Here is a 16881-nt window from a genome sequence, read left to right on the forward strand (position 1 = left end):
AAAAAAAAAAAAAAAAGCAGCAGCGCCCTCCTTTTGGCATTTCCAGCTAATTATCCCGGGAGTTACTGATTAGCTAGGAGGTGCCTAGGCCCAAGCAGCCACCGGCACCGCGCTGACATGGTGGCTGCAGCATTATTCCGGGGACTTTCACTTTGGCTTCCCGGGAACATGCCCCTCGCCGTTTAAAGTATGGGAAGCATGAGTCCGGTTTTGCAGGTTACCAAAAAAGCCGCGGATGGAAGTGAAGATGCTCGCGCACGCACACGGTGTCCGGCACCTCCCGTCCCGCTGCCCGCAGCCGCGGGCGGGTGCGCTGCCATCAGCCCAGAGACGTCACCGCGTCCCCGCCGCTCGGCACGGGCTGAGCCGCCCTCTGCAGCGCCCGGGCTGGGCTCCGGACAGCAGCGGCCAAGAAATGCCCTCATTGCAGCCACAGCCGTCCCCCCGCTCCGGCGCGGACCCTCCCCTGACCCCGGCACTCACCCGACAGCTCCGGCTCCCGTCGAGGCGGGTCTGCGGGCGGCGGGGCCGCAGGCACTGTTAAATATTGCAGCCGACTTACTCACTCACTTCTCTTCCTGGACGGCAGCGCAGAGTTTCCACCCACTTCTTTCACCTTTGGTTTCCAGGCTTTCTGAGAAAAGGGGAAGCCGTGGGAGGGAGCAACCGGCATCCCCGTGCCAGGGCCACGGCCCCCAGCAGCCTCTCGTTCCCGGGAAGGGGCGGATGCCAGAGGGGGCCGCTTTCCCGGGAAATTGCGGCGTGGCTGCGAGTGCCTTGTGCCCATGGCCCAGCTCTCCACGACCCTCGTGGGTTAGGTAGATTTTCCTCCCCAGCCGAGTGGAGGGGGCACCAAGCTCAAGGGTGGCTGCCTGACCAGCTCAGCCTCCTCCTTTGGGAGTGAAAATCCCCCCGGGACTCAGATGTACCTTGTCCTCACCTCACCAAAGCCCATTCAAATGCAGTCCCTCTGCAAGTGGGGACAGTGTCAGAGTTGGCGTGACATACACATCCCTGACACCTGTGATGAGCTGTGTCCATCCTCAGCCCACAGAGCTCTGCCAGTAGCAGGTGCTGCCAAGGGCATGGGAATGTGCCAGCCAGCATTCTCTTCTGCAGCCAGTGTTTCATCCATCAGCATGCCCATTGGTACCACACGGAGCTGGCTGCCCTCCCTGGGGACACTGATAGATGATGTTCCCTGGGACATAAAGCCCCCACTAGCTACTGCCAGCTCTGGTGGGTTAGCACATGTATTTGGTGAGACTTCTTTTTCTTAAAAAGTAGTCTCTTTCCTAAAGTCGCATTCTCACTGAGCATTCTGTCAGTGCCACCAAAAGCACAACCATTGTTTTTTCTCAGAAGTGACGTCGGGTCCCCCGGGGTTTCCCTCTGCCAGCAGTCTGGAAATGAAAATCTGGGGCCCCAGCACTGGCTGTGGCACTGAGTTGATGGTGGGGTGAGCACCACTGCTCCTTCTGTGTCACGGTGAACAAACCCAGAAATAAACTGGCAAATCAGTTGATGGGGGATGGTGAGATGTCTCACGCGTCTGGCTGCCTGCACCGCCCCGCCCAGGCTCAACAGCTGCCCCACAGGTTCAGATAAAATTTACAGAGTGGTTTTGTCTTTTGGGAGCTGCCATGGTGTTTCTGGAGTGGGGAGATCCTGGAAGGCTCTGTCATGGAGCTGACCAAGCTGGAGCCACAGTTTTATCAATGCAAGTCCCCAAAGCAGGCAACATCAGCAATTCAGGGCCTCGCAGCGTATTCTCAGGTGGTCGGGTGTGATTTGGCAGCACACCACAAGTTTGCATGACTGCCACTCTCTGCCCCTTAGCTCCATTAAGGGGCTGGACAGGAACTTTGGCATGTGGATCTATGACCTGAAATGTCTCTAATTTCTCAAGGCGGGGCTGCCCTCCTGCTCACCTGCTGCAGTCCCACCCAAACATGATACAGTTTACAGCACCCAGCACTCCCTCCCCACAGCTATCACTTTTGGCAGCTCTCAGTGCCACTCTGGAGGTCTGGAGACCTCCCTGCTCCTTCCTTGCTGCCTGCTCAGTTCTTCCAAGGCAGCAGTGCAGCATCATGGCTGTGACACTGATGTCCCCATTGGGGATGGGGCCTGGCCAAATCCCTCCCTAGTGCTGGCTGCATTGCTTGTCTTTGCTGACCTCAGACCTTGGACATACCTCTGGCCACTGCTCCTGATACCTTTTGCAGGACAAATCTTGCCCCCAGAGGGATTATCCCCCTTCTCAGCGCCTGGCTTGACCACTTCTCCTTGGCACATGGGTCCCCCACATGCTCCTCCATATGTGCCTGCCTGCTGGGAAGAGTCCGGTGAGCTCCTGAGTTGGAAAACCACTGGGGAGCAGTGGAAGAAGCAAAGAAGCAAGCAAGAGAGAGACACAAGTAGGGCAAACAGGGAAGTCACTGCAGGCCTGGTGCCAAGGGGATGGGCATCAAGGCAGCTCAGACCCTGCACGGGTGGAAGGGAGTGCACAGCTTTGCTGGTGAAAAACTTTGCCAGCTCCCACGATGCAGATTGTGGAGGGAAGAGGAGGAAGAATGTGCCTGGAGTTGGAGTGACTGTCTGAATCCCAGTTTTTGTAGATCTGGCTGGCAGAGGTGAGCAAGTAGAAGCAGTCTCTGGGGTCACACTGCAGCATGCGGGACCCATCCCTTCCCCATGACATTGGCACAGCTGGGACCTGATGCTGTTCCTAGTCCCCATTTCTCCAGATTCCCCCAGTCTCCTTCAGCCAAAGGCAGCAGGCATGAGTGAGGAGCAGCCTGGCCCAGCCCTCTGTGGAAGGACAATGGCTTGGCATTTATTGGGGGGAAGTGGGAGCTTCCTGCAGCTCACTGTGCTGGGAGCATGGCTAGACACAAGGGGTTTGCCCTTGTTGGGGGAGTCCTGTGGGAGAGGAGGCTGGGGAACTGACTCTGCAAGGCTGGGACTTCACCCTGAGGGGAGAAAATCCACCTTTTACCTCTGGGGAAATGGCAAAGGAAGAGAGCAGCTGGCCTTTTCTACCCATCCGAAGAAATTAGGTTGAAATCCCCCACCTTTGATCTTCTGTGACTGCAGAGAAAGCCATGCAGCAGGACCAGGGTGTGGTTTAGGGCTCAGAAATAAGCCAGCAATTAGAACACCTCAGTGTTACTGCTGAAAGCACAAAGTAGCCCAAGGGGAGGGTTGATGTGTGCTTTCTGAGTGCCTGAGCCCCACAGCCCTGTGGGGTTTAGGATGAAAGCTGATGCAGCTGCTCCTTGCCCCGGGGCAGGACACTGGAAAGAGGATCAGCGAAATGTCTGCAGCCTCTGGGAGTGTCTCAGTGGCAGCCACTGCCTCTGGGGCTGGAGGGGGACAGGGCTCTCATGGCTACCTGAGGAGGTCTCCTCCTGGGAGATTCAATCTCCTGCCGGGAGGCTGCTCTAGGCTGCAGCCCCAGGCTGTGCACAGCAAGAGAGCTGTGGCTGGAGGCGCTGGAGGTAGCAGCCACTGTTTGGCCCTTTAGTAGAGAAGCCCACAGTAGTGCCAAGATCCAGGGTCATGCCCAGCCAGCAATTGCTGCCCCTCCACAGGCAGTTTCTCTCAGGTGTAGACTCACAGATGTCTAACACAGAGGCTCAGTCCATCTCCAGACTTACAAATACCAGGCTTTGCGAGGTTTAGTGGCTCTTGTGTGTGTTTCCTTTTCCCTCTCCCTAAGCCAGCAAACTGCCTGCAAGGCCCTGTTCCTCCTCTGAGAAACATCATCCATGAGGGAAACTGCATCTTTCAGCCTTGCCTCTGGGAAGAAGGATGTGGTGATAAGGGACAGCTAGGGCTCAGCAGGTGCTTTTTCTCCTGACAGCATGGTGACAGAGATGGCCTTGCTGAAAGAGCTGAGCACCCTTGGTTTGTCCACAGAGCCTGATCCTCAAAAGCAGGTGTGAGAGGCCACACCAGTGGCCTCAGAGCTGGGGTGGCAGGACAGGCAGCTTGGCTGGTGCTCAGCCTGTTCTCAGCCCCTTTGTTTGTGTTTCCAGCCCTGACTGCACACAGAGAGCCCGGAGGGGCTGAGGTGCCTCCATCACAGCAAGTGTCCTGAGGCATGGGCTGCTCCTGCAGGGCTTGCAGACGCACTCAGACCTCACAGCCTGGGGGATGCTGGGCTGAACTCCTGCCTCCAGGCCCTGCACTGAGCCTTTGCATGGCTGCAGAGGAGCTCAGGCATGGTTATAATCATCAATGATAGCCTGCAAGAAACCTCCCCCTGCAAAGGCCTGGCCAGCAGTGGGTATTTTCCTGCCAAGGGGACTTGCTCTGCCTCTCTCCCCAGCAGGGCTTTTTGTAAGCAGCCAGGGTTTTGCTCAGGCTGTGTTGCTCTGAGCTTGGGCTCCCCCTCCACCTGGCCTGTTTGTTTTTATCCTATGCCATATTTTTGCATCCTTTGAGACCTCCTGCTGTCTGATCACCTGGATAGAAATCTGGTGAGATTTCATGAATGGAAATGAACAGGGGAAAGGCACAGAAGTTCAGATGGTGTGACCACCAGAGATGGCATTTACCTCTCTGAAGCAACTCCTTCCTCCCCCAAAAAGATGCTGAAAGCAGCACATACCCCATGCAGCTCCCTACTAAGTGTGATCTGCCAGCACAAACCAGTCCCCTCAGTGCTGGCAGGCCCAGTGGAAGCATGGCCAGGGGGAAAGGAGTTTCTTGGGATGTTTTTCCCTCAAGGTTCCTGTTTCCCCTCCAACCCTCATCCATGGATGCTGGCAGCCTTCCCCTTTTCCATGTAGCTTTGCAGAGGGAGCAAAATGAGGAGCTGGGGCTGAAGAAGTCTGGGAGATGGAGGAAGGCTGAGGAGATGTGGGCATGGGGAGGCAGAGGTGCCCCCTTGACCCGTTGCTGGCACAGCATCTCTGCCTTCCAGCAGCCCTGAAGCAATTTGGGAATCAAATCTGTTGGCAAGGAAGGGAGGAAAACCACAGGGCTGAGTCACTCCTTGGAAGGTATTTGCATCTGGACAAATTCCAGCCAAACCCCCTTCCCACTACCTCTGTGTGGGGTGTCAGGGGTGGCTTACAAGAATGGCCACATCCCTTTCCCCAGGACAGAGCCTCCCTGGCCAGTCACACTCAGCCAGAAGCTGAGCAGCATCCACTGCCGACCTTGGCAGCTTTCCATCAGAAGGCAGGAAAGCTTCCCCGAGAGGGAAAGCTCTGCTGGTGAGCAGAAGTGAGAGTGAAGGCAAGTGAGGCTGCAAGGAAGCTGAGCCTCTTCCCAGAAATGGCAAAGTGGGGTGTTGCCTTTCAGCATCTCCTGAAAGAGTCAGACTGGGGCTGCTCCCCCATCCGAGCTGTCCATTAGCAAACGGGCAGGATTTGGGATGACAGTCTGCTCCAGGGATTTAGACTAGGAGAGGAGCAGCATGCAAGAAGGATGGAGGATTGGGAGCATCCCAAATGCTGACCCAGGACCTGCAGAACCTCGAGTTTTTGGCAGGGGTGACAGAGGGGCTGGGGGAAAGGTTGCAGGGCTGGAGTGACCTACTGTGGTGGGAACTGCAGGGGCAGAGATTCACCCAGAAGGTCACAGGGTGGTAAAAGCTTTGCCAGGAATGAAAGTGCCACAAAACAGTATGTAAGAACTTGGTGTTTACTTCCCTTCAGGATCATCTTGGGGAGCTTCTCTCTATGCTCTGCACCCAGGTTGATATTTTCTCAAGGTTTAAATTTTCCTGATGTGCAAAGTCACGTTCCTGCTTGAAAAGACTTTTGCCAGAGTCAGGTGCTGTGTGTGACTGGAGCAGGATGGGTCCTGGGATGGGTCCCAGCTCAGGGAGGTCCCTCAGGGTGAATCTCAGTGTCTGTGCCTGTATCTGAGATGCATTGCACAGTGCTGCAACTCTGGGCACCATCTCGGTGATGTCCAGCCTCCCTTTTCTCCCTCTAGTGGCTGAAATCCCGGCATTTCTCGGGGCTCCCGGAGCCCCCGGCAGCGCCCGGCGCTGGGGCACGGGGAGTGCGGGCACTGCCGCTGTGCTGGGACAAGGCGCAGGTGGTCCCAGCCCCTACCGGCCCTCCTGACAGGCATGCTCCTGCCTGCCCCAGGTCTCATCTGAGAGGAGATGGAGTTTTGCAGGGTGTTTTTGGATTAGGGACGACGTTCCACAAAAAAGAGAAGCTTTCAAGCATCATGCTGATTCCGACACTGCTCCATGCCCACAAATGCGCGATGAGGAATACCAAGGGAAATGTCAGCTCTTCCCTAAGTAATTCCTTTCAGCTAGCCTCGCAATTAGTCCCTTGGAAAAAAAATAAATAAAGATTTTGAGCTTTGCCAGCACTTTTCTTTGCAAACGCTGGTCTCGCCCTGTAAGTAGGGCACAGTGGGAGGCGAGAGCAGTTAACTCTTGGCATCGAGCTTTCCTCAGCCAGCCCCAGGCGCCTGAGACGAGGCTGCCCGGGGGGCAGCGCTCCTGCTCGGGGAGGGGGGAAAGGAGCCTGCAGAGGCGAGGGGTGCCCGGCAGAGAGGGGTGCCCAATGCCTGGCAGCGAGGGGTGCCCGGCAGCGAGGGGTGCCCGGCAGCGAGGGGTGGCCGGCAGTGAGGGGTGCCCATGCCCGGCAGCGAACGGTGCCCAGCGCCCGGCAGCTCCCCTGCAGCCAGTGACCTGGCTCGGGGCCCGCCGGAGCTCCCTTTCCCCTCACGCCCCATAAGCGTTTTGCAGGTGTGCGTGAACTCCAGGTTTGCTCCTGCCCTTGCGGACAGGGAGGATGCGGAGAAGGAGGAGCGGAGCTGCTGCTCCCTGAGCCCGGAATCGGCGCTGCGCTACTCCCGGAAATCCAGCCGGGATCCACCCACTGTTTACAGAGGAGAGTGCCGTGAATCATCTGTGCGGGGAAGGAAAACACAACAAACTTGGGCCTTTTGAAGCTTTCCGGGCAAGTGGAAGCTGCTGGGAGAGCACCTGACCGGGAGCAGGCCGGCTGTCCTGGGAATAGCTCTCGGGCTGGCTCTGGAGGGATCCTGGGACAGGCACCTGTTCCTATCCCAGCCCGTTAAACACAGGGGCTGAACCCATCCCCGCTGGCAGCAGCTCTGCTCTGCTCCCCACGGGGGGCTCCAGAGTGAGTTTTCTGGGGAGATGTCCTGGCTGGTGGGGAAGAGGTGGCACTTGACAACAAATGCTTTTCTCTAGATGTGAAAGTAGGAAAGCATTGATCTGGAAATGGGTTTGCCATAGCAAGGATGGGGTTACTACATCTGCCTGAACAAAGGGACCAGAGCCCTTGGAGATGGCCTGGGAGGCTCTACCTGGCTTGCAGAAGGACACAGGCTTGCTGAGGTCCTCTGATTTCTCTGCCAACCCCCAGGGCTGTCTCAGGTGTCCTCTGCCACTGGGCAGATGCTCAGATAGCTAAACCAAGCCCTCAGCATCACACATACAAACTTGTTACTTCTATGTGAAATCAATGAGGTGAGGAAAGGTCTTTGTGTCTGCCAAGAGCTGTGTTACATTCCAGCTGTGGCAGCCAGAGCAACCACTGCCACAAATGTGGCCTTTAAGCCAAGCTTCCCAGGGCTGTGGCCCCAGGTCTGCAGCAGAAAAGGAAGGTGGATTCAATTAGCACCTGGAGAGCATTTGGGATGGGGTCTTGGCATCATTAGGACCTAACACTGGGAGATGGTAAGAGCAGACTGAGGGGAGCTGCCAGCAAGTAAAGGTCACAGTAGGCAAACCCAGCATCTTGGTGTGGTTCTGGGGAATAGCTGGGTGTTTCCCAGAGGTGCACTCTGGGGTCTTCAGAGAGTTGCCAGACACAGAAGGTAGAGAAAAGCCAGGATACAAGGGGAGAAGATCCCTAAAAGCCAGCAGGGACCCTAAGGAGGGGTGGAGACAGCTACTGTGTGGGTGGAGAAGGGCTGGCCTGGCACAGGGGCTGCAGCCCTGATGCCACCTTGGCTGCCAGCCCAGCTTTGGGCCCCTTTGGGTGAGTGAGGAGCTTGTGCCAGAGGGGACATGGCAGCTGGATGGTATGCAAGGTGTTCAAGTGCAGTAGCTGTGACACTCTAGCAGAGACCGCGAGGAAGTGTGGGTTTACATCCCAAGTGAGAGCTGGTGCCCCAGTCCAAGGGGAAATGTTCTGCACTCATGGCTAAGTTAGGGGGATCAGGAAAAAACGTGGCCTGATAGGAATGTTACCCTCCAGTAACATGTGCCAGCCCTGCATGCTGAGGGAAGGTTTGTGGCTGGAAGGAGCTGGAACAGCAGAAAGTACAGGAGAAGAGAGCTTCTGGGCTGACCCTGTACTTGAAGGCAGCTGAAAGCCAAAATGTTGGGATCTTTTCTTTTTCTTTTAATGTGCCCTGGGTCTCAGGGTGCAAAGCCTGTGACCTGCTGCCTGTCAGGAGCAGATTCAGGAGTGGCAGGTCCCCCCGGCAGAGGTACCGTGGCTGGCAGCGGGCACTAGAGGGCTGCACACTCCCGTCCGTGCTGCCAGAGGTGTCTCTCACTGCACAGCCCTGTCTGGAAATGCTGATTAACTTCTGACAGACTCAGTGACCCGGGAGAGACGAAAATAACTTTGAAGAATGGCAGTTTGCCACTACACGGCCAAGGCAGTGATTTTTCTTCATTTCAGTTGTGCTTTCCCCAAGCTCTGCTGCCAGGGCAAACTTGCAAGGTGAAAAGAAGTAAGCAGTGCATGGGCTTGATCTTGATGCTGGGGGGTATGTGATGAGCTTGTCCAGTTCCCTTAGCCCCTGAAAGTTTCTCCAGCACAGCCCTTATTCCCAGGAAAGCTGTGTCCTTTGCAGAAGCAGTGGGGTCCTCGGGTTGTTTAGTGTAGGTAAAGAGTGGCTGAGGATGGTGATGCACTGGGTTCCCTCCTAGCATGGATTTCTAGGGAACCTGGCAGCGCTGGAAATGTGTAAAATGAAGGTACTCTGAGTAATCTAAAGTAATTTTGGAGCAGTGTTTTTGTGACCACTTACATCCACTGCTTTATTTTTCTTACCTGTTTCTGGCTGTTATGTTGGCTTGCAGGAAATCCCTGCTGCTTTGGGGCCAGCTGTGACCCCTTCCACCTCTCATGGTGGTAGACAGAGATGGTTATCATCCTTCTCCTTGGGGGGAAGGTTTGGCCGGGTATCCACAGGTGTACCAGACACCAAACTCCAGAGTTATCAGGGGCATCAGCATCAACCTGGAAAAGAGAGGAGGTGATGGCAAGAAGGTCTGGTCTCTGGGGGCCATGGTGCTCATTCCTTCAGTGCCTGTGTCACCTGCCCTGTGTGACACCACTGACCTCCCACTGCAGGACACACTGGTGTAAAGGTCCTGGACAAAAATCCATCATGTTCATGTTGTGGGAACCAGACAGGATGGATCCTGCGACTGACTGAACGTCTCAAGAGTTAGCATGGGAAGAGAAAGTTTGTGTTTGTGTGCCAAATGTGGAAAGATAATGGTGAAACATTAACAGTGTTTCCTGACATGTCCCATGGCATAAGGGGATTCAGAAAGGATTCCTGCAGAGAGATGTATTTGTGAGGTATGTGGAAAAGGATTCAAAATTAAAATTGGCCTGGTCCACCCATTAGCAGGAATATTGAGTGGATCGCTGCCTCCCACCCCAAATAAAGATCTGCACAAAGGGTGTGTTAGCAATATGGGACCAAGGAGGAAAATTTGGATGAGCAGTATGAGGGGAGAAAAAGCTTAAACAAGTTGATTGGGGACTATATGCCATCAAAATCCATGAAACAGATAAATGGCAAAAAAAGGTATTATATAAGAGCCCAGTGAGAAAGAAGAGGAGGGACCTGGAGTGGGAAATGTTGCTGCCATTGGACTGCATGCAGAAGGGGAATGGAAATCCCACTATGGAAGTGTATGGAAGAGCTGTTGCAGACTGGTTACCCCCTGTAAAGCTGCCTGTGCCTCACAGGACCTTTGAGAGAGTGAACACATGCAGTTGCTACCAAGTTGCATAGCACTGTAACATCTTGCTTGTCTTTAATATTTTTATTGTAACACCTTATACTTAAAACTTGAAATATATTATCAAGTGTGGGTTAGCTAGAGATGTCCTGCCCAGTGTTGTGCTAAATTGCCCTGGGTACATTTGCCATCACAAGCCAGTTTCCATTAGGGACTGGTGGCATGTAGGGATGCTAAGGGGCTCTTAAGCACAGTGTGACACCTGTAACATGAATTTGAGGCATAAACCACTGGTTTTGACTAAAGTGAATGGGCCACCTATACTTAATCTGGAAAAGGAACATGTATAATTTATGTGTTTTGTAAATAGCACAAGGATAAATATTCCCTCATGAGAGGCAGAGGCTAGCCTGAAGTATACAGCAGGACAGCATGAACTGATGCACTCTGTAGATGTCTGTACACTGACAGAGTGGATAAAGTAAAACCCCTTTCCTCAAAGGTGAAAATCATGTGGAAGGAAGGCATTTGTCAGAGATGGTCTCCACATGAGCTCATCAGGCTGAGTCCTGCCTCATCCTACCTTGGAATAACCACCAAGGTGGGAGGGAAAGGAAAATATGACTGGTTTTGTCCTCAGAAGTCTCATATAAATGGAGTGTGAAGAAAGAACTGCAGGAATGTGTGGGGATGAGGGAATGTCTGCAGGTATTGCTCAGGGCACTGATAAAGTGCAGAGATAAGGAAGGAAAAAGCCAGAACTTGCTTGGGAGAGGAGGTAAAAACCAACCTGCTGCAGTTGCTCCTGCTGGGAGAGTCCAGGGAGAATGTAGCAGGGTTAGGTGGGAGGTATTTAGGACTGGTATTTTTTTACTGCTTGGTAGATGAATTGTGATGTGCCTTTATAGAAGTACTTGACCTCTGTTTTCCTGTGACATGGTGACCATACTTATTCACAATACTGGTGTTGGCGGGCAGGAGGTGAGCAGAGATTCTGCTAACACAAATCCCTTCCCAATGGCAAACTTTCTGGTAAATGAGCTAGCAGATATAAAGGTAATGGGAGTGACATGAGACACAATTGTCCTTTAGTACAGAAGCCATTTGATTTTTCTAGGTAAAAACTCAGATTTGTTGCCTAAATTTGTATGAAATAATTGAAGTGGATGAAGTTCTAACAATTTTTGTGATGAGAGTATTTTACTAAGACATGAAAAATACTGTAGTCCCAAAGAGACTGATAACAGTCAAGTATAATGGAAGCTTAACCAGAGCTGGAAAGATTGCTATGGGGGGCTGTAGAGGAATGTGATGTTAGGCACACTGGGATTCAGAAAACAAACCACAGGTTTGTCACAAGGCTGCTCAGACCTTTCCCAAGTTGCCTGTGTGTGCTGTGCTGCCTGTTGGTTACCTTGTCCCAGCAGCTGAGTGATCAGAGAACAGCTGGAGGGCTGTGAGAGTTACTAGTCAGGATTTGCTTTGTAAAAGCACCTTACTGGTTCTAGTGGGAAACAAGAGGAATAGACAGTATTTTTATGCTGAATTAAACATTCTTAGTGTGGTTATCTAAGTGGGCCCCAAAAAGTGACAGGTACTTGTGGGTTCCTTGTTTAATCTGACTGTCAAAGTATAGAAGAAACGACACAAAACTTGTATTGTCCTAAAAGGGATAATGGGATAATAAAGAGAGATAATGTGTGTAGGACACTCAGGATCTGTTTTGTGAGTGAAGCAGAAGGGAAAAGGACATGAATTTGTCTCCTGCCCTGCAATGAGAAATCCAGAAGGGCTGGGAATTGCATGTGGCAAAGCTGGCACGTGGCTGTGAACAAGCAGCAGGGTGGGTGCAGTGGTCAGCAGGGGAACACCCTGTGTGGGACTAAACCCACAGGGTTTAGTTCCTGGCTTCAGGAACTCTGTGGGTGCAGGACCTGTGTGCATGTGGATGCAAAAGAAATCCTTTATTTCCTGTTCTGGAGTTCAGCTCTGCAGAACAGGCAGGGACCATTAGACCCCATTGAGTGACCTCCCATCTTTCACAAGCCTTGCAATTTCTTCCTGTTTCTCTTGACATCAGCCCACTGATTTATGCTGAACTAAAGTACATATTTTTTTAAAAAAAGACAGATCTGAAAACATTGGGAAATGAGAAAACCAACATATCCCCTGATAATTTGTTCTACTAGTTAACCACTGTCACTCTTTTCCTGTTTCTTATTTTTTCATTTCCGTCTGTCTGGTTTTAAACATTAGTTTGTGTTATAGATATCAGGAATAAATCAAAATGCTCTCTAGAACAGTACCTGCTTCTTTTAGGAATGTGGGATATGGTAATTAAATCTCTTCAATTTGTCTTGGCTTTACAGAAGGCTGGGGTTTAGTGCTATTGCTGCTGGGAAAAAGCAAATCCCATTCTTCTCTCTTAGCTGGTTTGTGCCTTCCTCCTCACACCCTGTAATGCAGCAGGGCAGGGAACTGGTTCTGTTGAAATATATAAACCTTTTGTTGCCTTGGGGTTATTTGGAGTTTTCAGTCTCTCACCACAGGGCTGTGAAGATGTCTGGTGGTGTGGGGCTTAGCCCAGCATGGTGAAGAGGAGGCTGGAAGAGTTCCAGGTGGGATGTTTTTGCAGCAGAGCCCACTTTCAGGGACCAAACTGCCACCAAAGACTTTTGTTCAGGACACTTTTCCAGTCCCCAAGGCAAAAGCAAAAGGCCACTGTGTCTGACCAGTGCCAAGCACAGCCAGCCTTGTGTGCAGGGCTGCTTAAGAAACAAAACCAGAACAGTTACAGATGATAATGAAGCAATCCAGCTTTTTTGAGTGTATGAAAGTGAAATATACTTTCCTTGCTTCCTTCCCTTTGAAAAGCCACAGCTGCTCACTCTGAGGGCAGAAATATAGGAAGAGCAAGCATGTACTGCAATGTACACCCTGATCCTCTTGGAGGGGTTGGCTGCCAGGGAGAGGGAACATGGACAGACCATTAGAGATAAATGTTTCTAGCAGGATCAACCCAGCTAAGGCAAAGGTGAATTAACTTACAGAAACTCAGTTAATTGAAAGCCCATATGAGCTGGAGCTATTGGTGGGAAAATGCAGGAAGATTTTATTTCTAAACACGCATGCTCGTTTCAGTCAACACAATCTGCATTAGCAAAAAGATCTATTTAATAAACCAGGAAAAATGACTTTACTGGAAATGGGGAAGGTGTGCTTACAGTAGCAGGAAGGAGAGCTGAGGAAGTGGCAACCTTTAGCAGAGGCAGAGAGCAATGAGCTGTCTTGCACAGCTGTGACTGATAAGGAACAGGGATGAAACTAATGATTGGATTGATTATATTCTTCTTGTTAAAAGTTAAATTCTTCCCTAAGAAGGAATTAAAGGAAATTCCTTTGGCACAGTTGAGGGAGGTGTAGGAATATGCCAGGCTATAACCTTTATATTTTTGTGGCCCATTTAATGAAGCTGTAAATGATTCCTGCTTTGTGTGACTCAACTCTACCATGTCACAGTTTTAACAGAAGAAATGCTTTTAAAGTGAGTTTATGCTGCATCCTGTTTTTTGTATTTTTAAAAAGCCTCAATTTCCTCTAGGCTATTACATGAAAACAGATTTTAAAGAGTTTCGGGTTTTTTATAAACAAGATGAATAAATGTTAATAATTACAAGTTAATTATAAACTGTGCCTGTTGCACAATATAAAATTAAAGGCATAGCTGAGCTCCAAACCATTTCTTTATCAGAGATTATATTCAGATAATCAGACTCAGCTAACCTTTTGCAAATACTGACCTTGTACCTACAAATGGAGTTTCTAAGGATTAAAATGCCAATGCATGTTTTGGAAGGTCACTCTTATTTCCCAACACTTATTTTAAAACTGTGCCAGTTTGTCTTAGCTCAGGGTTTGACCTCTGGATCATCACAGGGTGTTTATGTAGATGCCAGAGTCAACGGTTCATCACTGAGTGAAAAGGAAGACACTGATAAAAAGGCCTAAGGATGTCCCAGGGCTGTTCTGCAGAGTCACTCTGGAAGGTTTGGTTGGAAGCAGGAGGCTGTGGTGGAGAGCGCCTGTTTTAGCAATGCTCAGAATGATGAAAACATGAAGTAAAGCATGGGGGGAATGATCTCCTTTTTAGCCAAGCTGCAGATACTGATTGTATGTACACCTAGTGATAAGATTCAATAGTGGGATAATAATTGGCATAAAGAGTGTCGCCTCAGTTTTCTCTCTGACGGGTGTCACTTGAGACTTAAGTGTGTTTCTGTTCTTCTGCTATTTGATTTACCAATTTAACTTAGTTGTCACTATGTTCTGCTAATCCAACATTTGCAAAAAGCAGGTTTATTTCTTCAAATGCTGTGCTGCATTTTGCTGCCTGATTACCCTGGGACTTGGTCACTACACTGTATTTACACATAATCACCATGAAGTGCAACTCCAACTGACATGAGTACACCTGAAACCATTTTGAAGCTACAAGCTCAGAAATCCCTAACAGTGTGGCCCTGTGGAGCAGAATTAGGCAAGGTATATTTGCCTATTTGTGCGTGTGCCATGTACATTGAGGTACCTGTCTGTCTATTTGTAGCCTGCAAAATTGACACGAGAGTGTTTTGCAGCAGTTTGTGCACCTCAAGTGCACCATTTCCTGGCCATCTCTACCTCCCCTGTGCTCACTCCTCTTAAGGTGAGTTCCTGAGGGCATGTTGCCAGAAGAGCAGGATTTATTGCCTAATTTTTTCCAGGAGCCTGTCCAGTGTTCAAGGGCATTCAAATGTTTCATCCAGAGTCCAGACAGTGGCCTGAAACTATGTGGAGTATGTTTGTTAAACTGTTGTGAATTTGGGAGGGATGGTGAGCCCTGGAAAACAGTCAGGGTTAAAAGTTATCTTGAGGAATGGTCTCAGGAATGCATTGATGAACTCACAGAGAATTGCAGTGAGTTAACACAATGCACTGCAAGATTGTCAGATGGAGAGCGACTGTTCAGCAACAGCTCTGTCAGAAAGGATCTGCAGGTCACATCACATCTGAACTGTATGTGAGGGGGAACCGCCTCTTCCTCCTGCGTGAGCAGAAGTTTGTCCTGTGGGTATGGGGACAGATATTTCTGTTGTAGTGGGGCTCCTGTGGTGAAAGGGTTTGCACTTTGTTCTTCAGGAAAACTGTGAATTTCTCGAGGGAATTTAGAGGAGAGCAATTAGTGGTGGGCTGCAGCAATACTTGATCTTTTTAAGTGGAAAAGGTTCTGGCCAACACCCTGTGCTGTCCAGTTTTGTGCATTTCTAGCAGTGATTTGGCTTTAGACATCCAAGGAAGAGGCTAGGACTCATCCCTGCCATCTGATATGGGCCAGGATGGAAGAGCTGGTTGGAGAGCTAGACTGGCAGGGTGTTCTAAAGCATATAAGGTTCTGGGAAGATGAAATGTGTGCTACACTTGCTGACCTATGCCTGTAAAAAAATTAATGTAACAAGATTCAGTATGTTTCTTAATGAAAATGGAAGTTTAAAGAGAACTTATTTTCCTCACTCCCTGTCACACGTTTTACTCAAGTTTTCACACTCTCATGCTTGTGGATTCCAAGACACGTGTCAAAAGCCATGAGGACTGCTTGCATAACACTAAGGATGTAATGCTGGCTTTCAAATCCTTGTTACATATTTTGGCTTCCTCTTGATGATGCTAGATCTAGTTTTTGAGCTAGTTTGAACCAATTTTTAGCATGTAATTTACTTAAGAAATCCAAGTTATTGCAGTGAATTTGTCTCCCTAAAAATCTTGCTTCTTCCCCCATAGGTCTTAGACAAGGTGGCCACAACTTTTCCTATTAACATCTAACTCTCTTCTGCTTTTACAAAGCCTGTTCCCCTCTCACCAAGCTGTGATGATGCCTTTTCCTCACTGAAGTAACAGCTGTGAGGTTCCCTGGCTTCTAGGTGAATTGGCTGGTCCTGCAGATGTATCTGGTTACTAAATAAAAAGCCCTTTAAAGAAGATTTGCTAGTGTGTGCCACTTTTGATATATAGTCTTCCATTTGTTCACTCACAGACATGGAACTTAGATTAAAAGTAGTAGAAAGTCAGTGTAAGGGGGTTTACTGAGTGATTGCATGTCTAGCTTTTGAAATATAACAGTTTCCTCATTTTGGCCAGATATCACATGTCCTGTCTGCTTACCTCTGATGGAGGCTGTGACTCCTATTCCCCTGTCCCAGCAGGCATTTCCCTGTTAATTATTCTGAAAGCTGAGCAGTCTCTAGCTTCATCAGAGCTCTGATTGTGAAAGAATTATAATATTTAAGGCTGGTTCAGGAATCCCCTCAATCTTTGCAAAAGAAATATATTTGAAAGAGCTTGGTCACAGCATAACATGGAAGTGGAAGAAGATAAGAGAGGTCTGGCAACTTCGTTAGCTAACTGAACCTACCAACTAAAATTTTGTTGCTTGTTAAGCAGAGAGCAACATGTTCATGTTGTGGAGGAAAGGCCAGATAAACAGTGGTAAGCTGCTGAAGGAAAGCCCTTTTCATTGCCTGCTAGCAGTGGATTGTCCCTCATCTTTTCTTTTTGTGTTTGACCTTTGTGTCAAGAACGATTAATCTTTACAGAAACAATTAGTGATTAACAGGAAGTTTACCCAGAGACAGCCTCCATGGAAAGGGAGCATCAAGGACAGGAATTGTCTTTGGTGAATGTGTTAACATCATGGATGTCTGCTTAAGAAGCCACAGGTGAAGGCCATTTCCATTTTTAATTTGCTTAAGCTATAAACCAGACTTTTCCTTGTAGTCATAACAAAGAAATTTTGTGTGTGTGGTTACATGGCTATTGCCAATGAAACTTTAAGTATTGAGAGACCTGGAACTCACAACTTTGAAATAGTTGAATAAATAAAAAGTAGGGAATAGAATAGATGG

The sequence above is a fragment of the Ammospiza nelsoni genome, chromosome 8 (genome assembly GCF_027579445.1).
Source record: "Ammospiza nelsoni isolate bAmmNel1 chromosome 8, bAmmNel1.pri, whole genome shotgun sequence".
Classification (NCBI taxonomy): Eukaryota; Metazoa; Chordata; class Aves; order Passeriformes; family Passerellidae; genus Ammospiza; species Ammospiza nelsoni.